Below are 14,695 nucleotides of genomic sequence, written 5' to 3' on the forward strand. Positions count from 1 at the left end.
CTGTATTCACTTTCAATTTTCTTCTTTTGCACACCCTACCAAATTCATCCACCAATCTCTGCAACTTCTCTTCAGAATCTCCCAAGAACACAGTGTCATCAGCAAAGAGCAACTGTGACAACTCCCACTTTATGTGTGATTCTTTATCTTTTAACTCCACACCTCTTGCCAAGACCCTCGCATTTACTTCTCTTACAACCCCATCTATAAATATATTAAATATATATATATATATATATATATATATATATATATATATATATATATATATAATATATATATATATATATAATATATATATATATATATAATATATATATATATATATATATATATATTCATATAGTCGGACTTGAGTCCTGGAAATGGGAAGTACAATGCCTGCACTTTAAAGGAGGGGTTTGGGATATTGGCAGTTTGGAGGGATATGTTGTGTATCTTTATATGTGTATGCTTCAAAACTGTTGTATTCTGAGCACCTCTGCAAAAACAGTGATAATGTGTGAGTGTGGTGAAAGTATTGAATGATGATGAAGGTATTTTCTTTTTGGGGATTTTCTTTCTTTTTTGGGTCACCCTGCCTCGGTGGGAGACGGCCAACTTACTGAAAAAAAAAAAAAAAAAAAAAAAAAAAAAAAAATATATATATATATATATATATATATATATATATATATATATATATATATATATATATATATATATATATATATATATATATATATATATATATATATATATATATATATATATATATATATATATATATATATATATATATATATATATATATATATGCAATAAGATCACAGTAAACAGGTGATTTCAGAATATGCAAAACAACCACTGTGAAAGAATAGAGAAATTCCAAGCGCTTTCGTGACTACTCACATTATGTGAGCACGAAAGCGCTTGGAATTTCTCTATTCTTTCAGAGTGGTTGTTTTGCATATATATATATATATATATATACATATATAGATATATATATATATATATATATACATATATAGATATATATATATATATACATATATAGATATATATATATATATATATATACATATATAGATATATATACATATATAGATATATATACATATATATATACATATATAGATATATATACATATATATACATATATAGATATATATATATATACATATATATACATATATAGATATATATATATATATATGAATAACTAAAGTGTAATAAACATTTATCAGTGCTCAGTAATAACCTACATGGAGGCAGAAACTCAGGAGATTACTTGGTCTGTATGTGTGTGCATCATGAAGTTGGATTTACAGAACACGGGGGATACCTTTCTTGGATCGCGCAACAAGCGAACTGCATCTATTTTTTAATGGGCCACCTGACTAGAAATCCCTGTGTGTGCAGGCCGCAGGAACTTTTTTTAGTGATAATAAAGGGAAAGCTTAGTTTGTTAATTGTAAAAAGAGTGCCGGAGAGATGTTTTTTCCCTACCGACCTGTTACATAGTTCAGGTGTGCTAGCTAGTCATGTGAAACAAAGTGCTAGATATCTGAGATGGGCCACACTCCTCTGTCATGTGGGCCACATTCGTCCTGCAGGCCGCACGTTGGACGCCTCTGATCTAGAGGCTAGAGTTCCGTCTCGGGTATAGAGCCAGAGTTCAGACTCAAAGGGACTTCATAACGAGTGTCCCTGTGAGTGGCTGCGAGGTGACGAGAGGCGCTTGAAATAAACATCGTAAATCACCATCACAGCTGACTGCCAGACCACAAAGTATTACAGAGATGAGGAACTCAGCCTCCGCGTCGACCAGGATACACGAACCTGATGAGGAGGAGGAGTTGGAGGACGAGTAGGAGGAGGAAGAGTTGAAGAAGGATGAGTTGAGAGAGGAAGAGTTGTAGAAGGATGAGTTGGAGTAAAAAGACTGCTAGTAGAAGGATTTGTGGGAGGAGGAAAAGGAGGAGGAAGAGGAAGAGGTGAAGAAGAAGAAGAAGAAGAAGAAGAAGAAGAAGAAGAAGAAGAAGAAGAAGAAGAAGAAGAAGAAGAAGAAGAAGAAGAAGAAGAAGAAGAAGAATGAGAGAAAGAGGGGCAGGAAGGGTGTTCGAGGATGAGGAAGAATAGATGATTTAGCAGGAGGAGCAGGAAGCAAAGTAGGAAGCAGGAGGAGAACGAAGAGACGGGGGTAAAGAATAAAAGAAGGGCTGCGGCTGCGGCTGCGGCCCCAGGGCAGTAAGGAAGACACCACCTCCCAGCTCTTAATGACAGGAAGAAACTTGTATTAACGACTCTCACCTCTCAGCTCACGGATCTCCACATCTCACGCTTCTTATCCCTAGGATACTCTACCTTAAAACACCCCCATCCAACCTTAATACACTCCCACCTAACCTTAATAAGACACCGCCACCCTACCTTAAGACATCCAGCCCCTCACTCCTTCCGAAGGACCTCCTCTCTCATACCTTCACAGACCATTCTTCCTCGGGGGATCACATCTCACTCAATCACACTAGGATACCAGTCACAGGGACAGCAACAAGCACTGTAGCAACAGCAATCACAGGGACAGCAACAAGCACTGTAGCAGCAGCAATCACAGGGACAGCAACAAGCACTGTAGCAACAGCAATCACAGGGACAGCAACAAGCACTGTAGCAACAGCAATCACAGGGACAGCAACAAGCACTGTAGCAGCAGCAATCACAGGGACAGCAACAAGCACTGTAGCAGCAGCAATCACAGGGACAGCAACAAGCACTGTAGCAGCAACAATCACAGGAACAGCAACAAGCAATGTAGCAGCAACAATCAGAGGGATAGCAACAAGCACTGTAGCAGCAACAATCACAGGAACAGCAACAAACACTGTAGCAGCAACAATCACAGGCACAGCAACAAGCACTGTAGCAGCAACAATCACAGGGACAGCAACAAGCACTGTAGCAGCAACAATCACAGGAACAGCAACAAGCAATGTAGCAGCAACAATCAGAGGGATAGCAACAAGCACTGTAGCAGCAACAATCAGAGGGACAGCAACAAGCAATGTAGCAGCAACAATCACAGGGACAGCAACAAGCACTGTAGCAGCAACAACCACAGGGACAGCAACAAGCACTGTAGCAGCAACAATCACAGGGACAGCAACAAGCACTGTAGCAGCAACAACCACAGGGACAGCAACAAGCACTGTAGCAGCAACAATCACAGGGACAACAACAAGCATTGTAGCAGCAACAATCACAGGGACAGCAACGAGCACAAGCATTTAAAAGTCTCCCTTAAGCTTTATTCCAGCACATAGAAATCTCCTTCCACCAGACAAGTGTCTTACCAGCTTTCTTCCTCACAACTCTAATTCCTCAATTCTTCTCTAATTCCCTCACCGTTCTCTCTCTCTCTCTCTCTCTCTCTCTCTCTCTCTCTCTCTCTCTCTCTCTCTCTCTCTCTCTCTCTCTCTCTCTCTCTCTCTCTCTCTATCTCTTTCTCTCTCTCTCTCTCCCACCATCACCACAGTTCCCCCTAACTTCAGCCCTCTCTCTCTCCCTCTCACTTGAGCAGCAGTAGCCACAGCAGAGGAGAGCGTCTCCCCAGGGTACATCACATTACCTCTCTAACTACTGTAATACTGACGAATTATTGTGAAATGTGTCGAGCGTCCGCCCATAGTAACTCAACCACTCTGACCCGACTTTCAGCATGTTTCCCCGGAGACCTCTTGAGGGCAGGCCAGCGCTTGTTCCCCGTCCAGGCCCTGGACTGGCTCCCCGCAGCAGCACGAACAACCTGATTGGTCCCCCACTTGCTCTTGGTCTCTGAGCGGTGACTCTGAATCTTCACCCTCGCTAGTCGAATCAGAGTCCGTGGTATGTACTTAGTGCACATTATTTTGCTCCGCTCAAGTTCTCCTCTCACTTAGCGATAGATTTATCGTCCACGTTGAAGTATTAGCGGACTCTAGTGGTGAATCAAGCCACATTTTGTGACTCCCGACAGCGGGGATAATGTCAGACAAATCGACGGCTTCGTACTGAGCATCAGTGGCAGTCTTGGGTTGTTATCTGTGTCTGTGATGACTCTTGTAGGAGGAGGGCAAGGGACCGGCTAGATGAGGAAATTAAAATGAGTTGGAACCAATAAGTCATTCAAAGTTCTGTACTCTAAATATATACGTTGGTTCGCAGCAAACAGCAACACATTAATGATAACACATATAAGATGACCTAAAATTACTTAACCAAGCAAACAATAGTTTAAGCAAGTCATATTAAGCAAGTTAAAAGTGTTTTCCTAAAATATCACCGAGGTCTCGGCAGATACCTCAGTGTTTATAAAACCCATAACTAAATCATTATGGTGGATCCTAAAGTATGTTATTAATCTTTACTTGACTAACTTTATCTCTTAAGCTGCACAAGAAGAAGGATTCATGGCAAGCAAGTGTTCACGGGTGAGATTTATATGTCCTATTCTCAGTCGGAAGAGAATTGTCTCAGCTACGATTACTGTGGAATAAGAAAGTCAGATACCCACTTTCTTCCAAGCTTTATATACCTTTTTGCTTGTTTGAAGGACCCATAACACTACACTCGGCTGTACAACGCATTTGAAACAACAGGCTTTTCCTCTTCATATGTATATTATGTGGTATATTGACATGCTTCAGGCACCAACATGTTTGAGCCTAAAATATAGATAACAAAATCACTCCTAAATTTTCTGAGCCCCGGGATGCTCAGTGGCATACTATACTGGACCAAAAACGTGCTCTGGGAGGCCGAGTAAACTATTATAACTAACATTCACTATGAGAGTAGCGAGAGAAGCTTGGAGTTTCAGAGAGAACACTGAGATCTCTATTGGTACACAATACCAACCGTACTAAAACCCTTAACCGTCGATACATGAGCTGAATAACGCTGGAGTAAATGAGCCAAGGTCATTATGAGCCCCAGGCAGATAAGGGACCCTATCCACTGCCCACAGGAAGGGTCTTCGGAAGCGTCCAGGTATGAGGTCATGGGAGATAAATAACTCACTTCATACGCAGCAGTAATATTCTTTTCACAACTAAGAAGAGAATATGTCTCACAATGTTCCTTGATCTCCCATACCCTCTAAGTATAAAGCATAGAGATTCCAGGACGTCGTACGGTGATACTGAAATGCTTTTCTAGTAGTACTCGATACCTGTTGGTAAATTAGATTTTGATTTTCAAGGTACCAAAGAATACAGCTCCCGGAGGCCACTATGAGCTAGGCTCACAATCCAAAAAATTCTCACTGCGATTTGTATTCCATGAGAATTACAGGTAATAGTACATTGGAAACTCAAGTCCCAATGCATTGGAAAACCCAGGTCACCATACATGGGAAACTCAGGTCACAGTACATGAGGGAACCCAGGTCACCATACATGGGGAATCATGATCACCATACATGGGGAATCATGATCACCATACATGGGGAATCATGATAACCATACATGGGAAATCATGATCACCATACATGGGGAATCATGGTCGCCATTTATGGTGAACTAAAGTCACCATATTGAAGGAAACCATGATCACTACATGAGGTGACCCAGGTCAGTGAACATGACAACAAATACGTCAGTCTGCTCATTAGCTGGAACAGCAGGTAAGCACGTTCACGTCCTTCTATCGGCCACTCCAGCTACTCCTCACCCCCTGAAGAGACTCTCAGGGGGCGGCGCCCCCAGACAGTTACAGAGTTGTTGAGAGGCGGGCCTTTGATCCCTCGCTACCAGCAACCACTCTTCCCTAGAACCTTCTTGGACCCCCATTAGCTGGTTTATCCTCATTTCCGCCAACTGGTTCTCTCTTACTTCTTAATCCTAGCATATACAACACGGGAGTGAAGGAAGGTCTGACTACACACAACACGGGAGTGAAGGAAGGTCTGTCCACACACAACACGGGAGTGAAGGAAGGTCTGACTACACACAACACGGCAATGAAGGAAGGTCTGACTACATAAAACACGGGAGTGAAGGAAGGTCTGACTACATACAACACGGGAGTGAAGGAAGGTCTGACTACATAAAACACGGGAGTGAAGGAAGGTCTGACTACATAAAACACGGGAGTGAAGGAAGGTCTGACTACATAAAACACGGGAGTGAAGGAAGGTCTGACTACATACAACACGGGAGTGAAGGAAGGTCTGACTACATAAAACACGGGAGTGAAGGAAGGTCTGACTACATACAACACGGGAGTGAAGGAAGGTCTGACTACATAAAACACGGGAGTAAAGGAAGGTCTGACTACATACAACACGGGAGTGAAGGAAGGTCTGACTACATACAACACGGGAGTGAAGGAAGGTCTGACTACATAAAACACGGGAGTGAAGGAAGGTCTGACTACATACAACACGGGAGTGAAGGAAGGTCTGACTACATAAAACACGGGAGTGAAGGAAGGTCTGACTACATACAACACGGGAGTGAAGGAAGGTCTGACTACATAAAACACGGGAGTGAAGGAGGTCTGACTACATAAAACACGGGAGTGAAGGAAGGTCTGACTACATACAACACGGGAGTGAAGGAAGGTCTGACTACATAAAACACGGGAGTGAAGGAGGTCTGACTACATAAAACACGGGAGTGAAGGAGGTCTGACTACATAAAACACGGGAGTGAAGGAAGGTCTGACTACATACAACACGGGAGTGAAGGAAGGTCTGACTACATAAAGCACGGGAGTGAAGGAGGTCTGACTACATAAAACACGAGAGTGAAGGAAGGTCTGACTACATAAAACACGGGAGTGAAGGAAGGTCTGACTACATAAAACACGGGAGTGAAGGAAGGTCTGACTACATAAAACACGGGAGTGAAGGAGGTCTGACTACATACAATACGGGAGTGAAGGAAGGTCTGACTACATAAAACACGGGAGTGAAGGAGGTCTGACTACATAAAACACGAGAGTGAAGGAAGGTCTGACTACATAAAACACGGGAGTGAAGGAGGTCTGACTACATACAATACGGGAGTGAAGGAAGGTCTGACTACACACAACACGGGAGTGAAGGAAGGTCTGACTACATAAAACACGGGAGTGAAGGAAGGTCTGACTACATACAACACGGGAGTGAAGGAAGGTCTGACTACATAAAACACGGGAGTGAAGGAGGTCTGACTACATAAAACACGGGAGTGAAGGAAGGTCTGACTACATACAACACGGGAGTGAAGGAAGGTCTGACTACATAAAACACGGGAGTGAAGGAGGTCTGACTACATAAAACACGGGAGTGAAGGAGGTCTGACTACATAAAACACGGGAGTGAAGGAAGGTCTGACTACATACAACACGGGAGTGAAGGAAGGTCTGACTACATAAAGCACGGGAGTGAAGGAGGTCTGACTACATAAAACACAAGAGTGAAGGAAGGTCTGACTACATAAAACACGGGAGTGAAGGAAGGTCTGACTACATAAAACACGGGAGTGAAGGAAGGTCTGACTACATAAAACACGGGAGTGAAGGAGGTCTGACTACATACAATACGGGAGTGAAGGAAGGTCTGACTACACACAACACGGGAGTGAAGGAAGGTCTGACTACATACAATACGGGAGTGAAGGAGGTCTGACTACATAAAACACGAGAGTGAAGGAAGGTCTGACTACATAAAACACGGGAGTGAAGGAGGTCTGACTACATACAATACGGGAGTGAAGGAAGGTCTGACTACACACAACACGGGAGTGAAGGAAGGTCTGACTACATACAATACGGGAGTGAAGGAGGTCTGACTACATAAAACACGAGAGTGAAGGAAGGTCTGACTACATAAAACACGGGAGTGAAGGAGGTCTGACTACATACAATACGGGAGTGAAGGAAGGTCTGACTACACACAACACGGGAGTGAAGGAAGGTCTGACTACATACAATACGGGAGTGAAGGAGGTCTGACTACATACAATACGGGAGTGAAGGAAGGTCTGACTACATAAAACACGGGAGTGAAGGAGGTCTGACTACATAAAACACGAGAGTGAAGGAAGGTCTGACTACATAAAACACGGGAGTGAAGGAGGTCTGACTACATACAATACGGGAGTGAAGGAAGGTCTGACTACACACAACACGGGAGTGAAGGAAGGTCTGACTACATACAATACGGGAGTGAAGGAAGGTCTGACTACATAAAACACGGGAGTGAAGGAAGGTCTGACTACATACAATACGGGAGTGAAGGAAGGTCTGACTACATAAAACACGGGAGTGAAGGAAGGTCTGACTACATAAAACACGGGAGTGAAGGAGGTCTGACTACATACAATACGGGAGTGAAGGAGGTCTGACTACATACAATACGGGAGTGAAGGAGGTCTGACTACACACAACACGGGAGTGAAGGAAGGTCTGACTACATACAATACGGGAGTGAAGGAGGTCTGACTACATAAAACACGGGAGTGAAGGAGGTCTGACTACATAAAACACGGGAGTGAAGGAGGTCTGACTACACACAACACGGGAGTGAAGGAAGGTCTGACTACATAAAACACGGGAGTGAAGGAAGGTCTGACTACATACAATACGGGAGTGAAGGAGGTCTGACTACATACAATACGGGAGTGAAGGAAGGTCTGACTACACACAATACGGGAGTGAAGGAGGTCTGACTACATAAAATACGGGAGTGAAGGAAGGTCTGACTACATACAATACGGGAGTGAAGGAGGTCTGACTACATACAATACGGGAGTGAAGGAAGGTCTGACTACACACAACACGGGAGTGAAGGAAGGTCTGACTACATACAATACGGGAGTGAAGGAAGGTCTGACTACATACAATACGGGAGTGAAGGAAGGTCTGACTACATACAATACGGGAGTGAAGGAAGGTCTGACTACATAAAATACGGGAGTGAAGGAAGGTCTGACTACATACAATACGGGAGTGAAGGAAGGTCTGACTACATACAATACGGGAGTGAAGGAAGGTCTGACTACATAAAATACGGGAGTGAAGGAAGGTCTGACTACATACAATACGGGAGTGAAGGAAGGTCTGACTACATACAATACGGGAGTGAAGGAAGGTCTGACTACATACAATACGGGAGTGAAGGAGGTCTGACTACATACAATACGGGAGTGAAGGAAGGTCTGACTACATACAATACGGGAGTGAAGGAAGGTCTGACTACATACAATACGGGAGTGAAGGAGGTCTGACTACATACAACACGGGAGTGAAGGAGGTCTGACTACATACAATACGGGAGTGAAGGAGGTCTGACTACATACAATACGGGAGTGAAGGAAGGTCTGACTACATACAATACGGGAGTGAAGGAGGTCTGACTACATACAATACGGGAGTGAAGGAAGGTCTGACTACATACAATACGGGAGTGAAGGAAGGTCTGACTACATACAATACGGGAGTGAAGGAAGGTCTGACTACATACAATACGGGAGTGAAGGAAGGTCTGACTACATACAATACGGGAGTGAAGGAAGGTCTGACTACATACAATACGGGAGTGAAGGAGGTCTGACTACATACAATACGGGAGTGAAGGAAGGTCTGACTACATACAATACGGGAGTGAAGGAAGGTCTGACTACATACAATACGGGAGTGAAGGAAGGTCTGACTACATACAATACGGGAGTGAAGGAAGGTCTGACTACATACAATACGGGAGTGAAGGAAGGTCTGACTACATACAATACGGGAGTGAAGGAAGGTCTGACTACATACAATACGGGAGTGAAGGAAGGTCTGACTACATACAACACGGGAGTGAAGGAAGGTCTGACTACATAAAACACGGGAGTGAAGGAAGGTCTGTCCACACACAACACGGGAGTGAAGGAAGGTCTGACTACACACAACACGGGAGTGAAGGAAGGTCTGACTACATAAAACACGGGAGTGAAGGAAGGTCTTACCACCACACACAAAACAGGAATTTATTAACCTTACTCAACACACTGCTTACCCAGGTAAGTTCAGCCGAGGTTCAACACCTGACACTCGACAACATGCAGAAAGTCAGAAAATGAACCCATCATTGTTAGACTAAAAGAGACTTCTTGATCAGCAAGACTGTTGGTGCTGGCGGGTTGGAGACTTACATCGCAACTTGGTTAGTCTGGCAACACATTACCAACATAAACAGGGCTAATACCAGAAATATTCTACACTTGACCAGTGTCAAAACAACATATAGCCAACAGAGGAAACAACCAGAAAAAAAAACATTAAACAGAGGAAAAAGACATTAAATAGAGCAAGAAAGATAATAAAAGACATAACAGGAGAGTTGCGAGACATTGTAACAAACACAGGAGGTGGAACTATAAATATTAAATTAAGGTCCTTGTGTGTGTGTGTGTGTGTGTGTGTGTGTGTGTGTGTGTGTGTGTGTGTGTGTGTGTGTGTGTGTGTGTGTGTGTGTGTGTGTGCGTGTGTGTGTGTGTGTGTGTGCATGCGCAAGATGCATCGTGAGCATTTGCAGGGTAGGAAGGCACGAGGGTTGCTAAGCGTATTATCCAGAGGTCTGAGGGGTTACTGAGGTGGTTTGGACATTTAGAGAGGATTGAGCAAAATAGGATGATTTCCGAGGGTGCATAAATTTGTAACTGTAGGAAAGAAGGGTAAGGGATGTCCTAGGAAAAGTTGGAGGGAGGTAGTAAAAGAGAGGTTTTGAACTCGAGGGACTTGGATGTCAAATAGGCGTGTGTGAGTGTGTTAGATAGGAGTGAGTGGAGGCAAATGGGTTTTTATGACTTGACGCGCTGTTGGAGTACAAGAGAGGAAATAATTGTGAAATGATTCAGGGGAAACCAGTTAGCCCGAGTTGAGTCCTGGAGGTGGGAAGTACAGTGTCTCCACTCTGAAGGAGGGGTAGAGATAGTGCAGGCTGGAGGGGCATCTCAGCTGTAACGTCGGCGCGGCCATGGCAAGACGGTGATGGAGTGAATGGTGAAATGAGAGACAACGAGATTTAATCGATGGAAACAAAGGATTTCTAAAATTCCCTGTAAGATAAGATAAGATTTCGTTCGGATTTTTAACCCCGGAGGGTTAGCCACCCAGTATAACCAAAGAAAGTCAGTGCGTCATCGAGGACTGTCTAACTTATTTCAATTGGTCCTTAATCTTGTCCCCCAGGATGCGACCCACACCAGTCGACTAACACCCAGTTACCTATTTGCTGCTAGGTGAACAGGACAACAGATGTAAGGAAACGTGTCGAAATGTTTCCACCCGCCGGGAATCGAACCCGGGCCCTCCGTGTGTGAAGCGGGAGCTTTAGCCACCAGGCCACCGGGCCCTTCACAACCATCAAAGAACCTTCCATGGAGGGTAAAATTGACATTGTTTGGAGCCTCAACACGTTAAAATGCAACTCTGTGAATGACCCCCACAGACTCAGTGTTTGCCGGGGAACACCCATAGTTGGTAGGACTGAGGACTGAGTCAAGGCTCAGTGTTGTATACCATTTATAATACAAGTTGACACGAATAGTAATGGAAAATAAAAAAAAAAGTGAAACGAATTAATTTTTTAATCAGTATCTGTTTCCAGCTATTTTTTTAATATCTAAGTAAAATAAAACGTGAACCAAACATTAAATATATATATATATATATATATATATATATATATATATATATATATATTTAAAACCTCAAGGAAGCATTGAATACCTTCGGATAATTGCATAAAAACTCTAATTATGAAGCAGCAGAGTTTATAAAATTCATTGCAAAGACTGAAAACAGGTATACAAGGAACAGACAGAAATTTAACGTAATTACCGGAGTAACTAGACGTAAAAGATAGACAAAAGAGAGAGTTACACCAGTTTTCCAGCATGTCTAGAGCGATAACCATAATATTAACTGGGATGCTGCTGTTACTAAATATAGAGGAAAAATCACGAATAAGAGAAAAATCACTGAAGCGGCTATGATTGCTTCACAATCTAATTTATAAAGTAAAACTGCACACAAGGCCAGTGGAAACCCGATGCTATTGCCATCCTTACCCTGAAGGTGCTTGTTCCTACATCCAACTTGATTTCTGCACCTGAACTTGATTATTCTGACCTAGTTCTGTGATTTACGTCATGTAACCTTTGTGCATATTGTGTATACCTTGTTCCCTTGTAATTCTGCTGGAGACCGCAACTGTAGCTCGAAATGTAAAGTATAAACCAACATACACGCATATACATATATATGTCGTGCCGAATAGGTAAAAGTGGTCAATTAGCAAGAACTCATTTAAAATTAAGTCCTTTCTAAAATTTTCTCTTGTATGTTTAAATATATATTTTTTCATTCATATTAATAATTAATATGTTAATAATTTTGTACCAAAAGAACTATAGAAAACTTACCTAACCTTATTATAACAATCGTAATTTAGTTTAGCCTAATATATATAAATATGTATGGCGAGCCTAACACTCCACTGTAACAGAAGATTCTGAAGGCTGTGAGGGATGTTGCTTTCTGGAACACGTATTTACTATATATTATACGACGAGGCATTCCTCACAGCCTGGCTTGTAACTCAGTGGCAGCTCATTCGGCTCACAACCAAAGGAGCCGGGGTCAATCTTGAGAGACTTACGACCAAGTCGCTTTACACCTGTTGCTCTCTGTTCACTTAAGAGGCACATGTACCAGGGTGTTAGTCGACATGTTGTGGGTGGGTGGCGTCTTGTGTGGTGATAGTATATCTTAGATACAGTTGGGCATTGAAATGACCTGTGCTAGGACAACAGCTATTACCCTGTAAATCCAACAGTGTAATAAAAACTAAGAGAGAAATGCGATAACAAAGCAGGTGATCAACTGATAACAAGGCAGTAGCAGCCCATTCATAATCTTTGTCGTGATTATTGCTGAGTCTGCAATCATGCCCTGCCCAATCCAACGCTATACATAATGCCAATATTTTAAAAGCATTTTTCATACTTAATAACATACTCACCTAATAAATGTATATAATTTACATAACGCAGGAGGATGAGGGGAAGGGGGGGGATACACAAGCCATTGCTTCTTCCCCTCCTCCTTCCCCCTTCCTCTGACCACTTCCACGAGATGGCGCACCACAAGATGATGGCAGACAGGGAAATGACTCATTTTAAAAGATTTCTCTACGTAATTTTAATGAAAAGAATTAAGGTTTAGTCCTGCTTGTTGTATTATCTGTCTCATAAGAACTTGTGAAAGAAGGAGCACTGCAACAGGCCTACTGGCCCATGCTAGCAAGATCTAAGTCGTACCCATAAGACAGTATTTATAATGACCTTAAAACAGACTTTGTTACTTTTCCTTCATATATTTTTCAGTTGTTTTAATCAATATTTGTAAGTGCATCACCGTTACTTATATATTCCTACTATTTCATTGCTACTTATACTGCTGCTTACGGTGCCACTACTGTTACTGCTGCTTACGGTGCCACTACTGTTACTGCTGCTTACGGTGCCACTACTGTTACTGCTGCTTACGGTGCAACTACTGTTACTGCTGCTTACGGTGCCACTACTGTTACTGCTGCTTACGGTGCCACTACTGTTACTGCTGCTTACGGTGCAACTACTGTTACTGCTGCTTACGGTGCCACTACTGTTACTGCTACTTCTATTGCTAGAATTACTATTATTTCTTGAATTACTATCACAACTACTTGTACTATCACAACTATATCTATTTCTACCAATACTACTGAAAAATAGATGTCATTATGTATTTGCAAAAAAAGAAGCATAACAGTCTTGAGACTGCTACTAGTAATAGTAGTAGTAGTACTAATAGTAGTAGTAGTAGTAGTAGTAACAGTAGTATTAGCAGTAGTAGTAATCGTAGTGGTAGTAGTAGTAGTAGTCGTAGTGGTAGTAGTCGTAGTGGTAGTAGTCGTAGTAATAGTAATAGAAGTGTAGTAACAGTAGTAGTAGTAGTCACACGGGTTTGTTTTGACTCTATTAACTGGGTACAGCTGAGGGAAACGTTGTATCGTATCTTCATTGCTGAAACGTTTCGCCTACACAACAGGCTCCTTCACTCTCCAGTATTAACGTTTTATAAGAACAGGAGAGCCCCGCATATACGGCGCCTCCTGTAAGCCTGACTCCATGTGTTGGTGATCAGTGGTGCAGTAGTGGATTTACCTCCCAGACGAGAAGATACGGGTTCGTTCCTCTGGAGAGTCGAGACGGTTGGGCTAAGCTCCTCACAGTTGTTGTTCCTGTTAATAATCAGAAGAATTTTTTTTTCTTCTTCCTCTTATTCTTTTCCTTTGTCTTTTCTTTTTATTTCTTGTTTTCTTCTTCCTCTTCTTCTACTTCCTCTTCTTTGGCCATTAAAAGTTGTAAATAATGGACTTAACCTAAAGAGCTCAGAGTGGGTTCAAGCGCAGGGTGAGTGGAAAAATAAAAATAATTCAGACTGAAATTTTGCATATTGGAAGACGATGATGGACGTCTCACTACGTATTTGCATAAGCCAAGTGATAGATGCACCGCAAATACAAGCGAGGAGCGCCACTCCTTTCTAGGTAACTTTGTTGCATTATACAGAGAATTTGGAGAAGATCGAACCCCTGATTACACTATGGTGCAGAGAATAAGATTTATAGCGAGTTTAAACAGTCTTTTGTTA

This window comes from Cherax quadricarinatus, chromosome 20, assembly GCF_038502225.1.
Source record: "Cherax quadricarinatus isolate ZL_2023a chromosome 20, ASM3850222v1, whole genome shotgun sequence".
In the NCBI taxonomy this organism is placed as follows: domain Eukaryota; kingdom Metazoa; phylum Arthropoda; class Malacostraca; order Decapoda; family Parastacidae; genus Cherax; species Cherax quadricarinatus.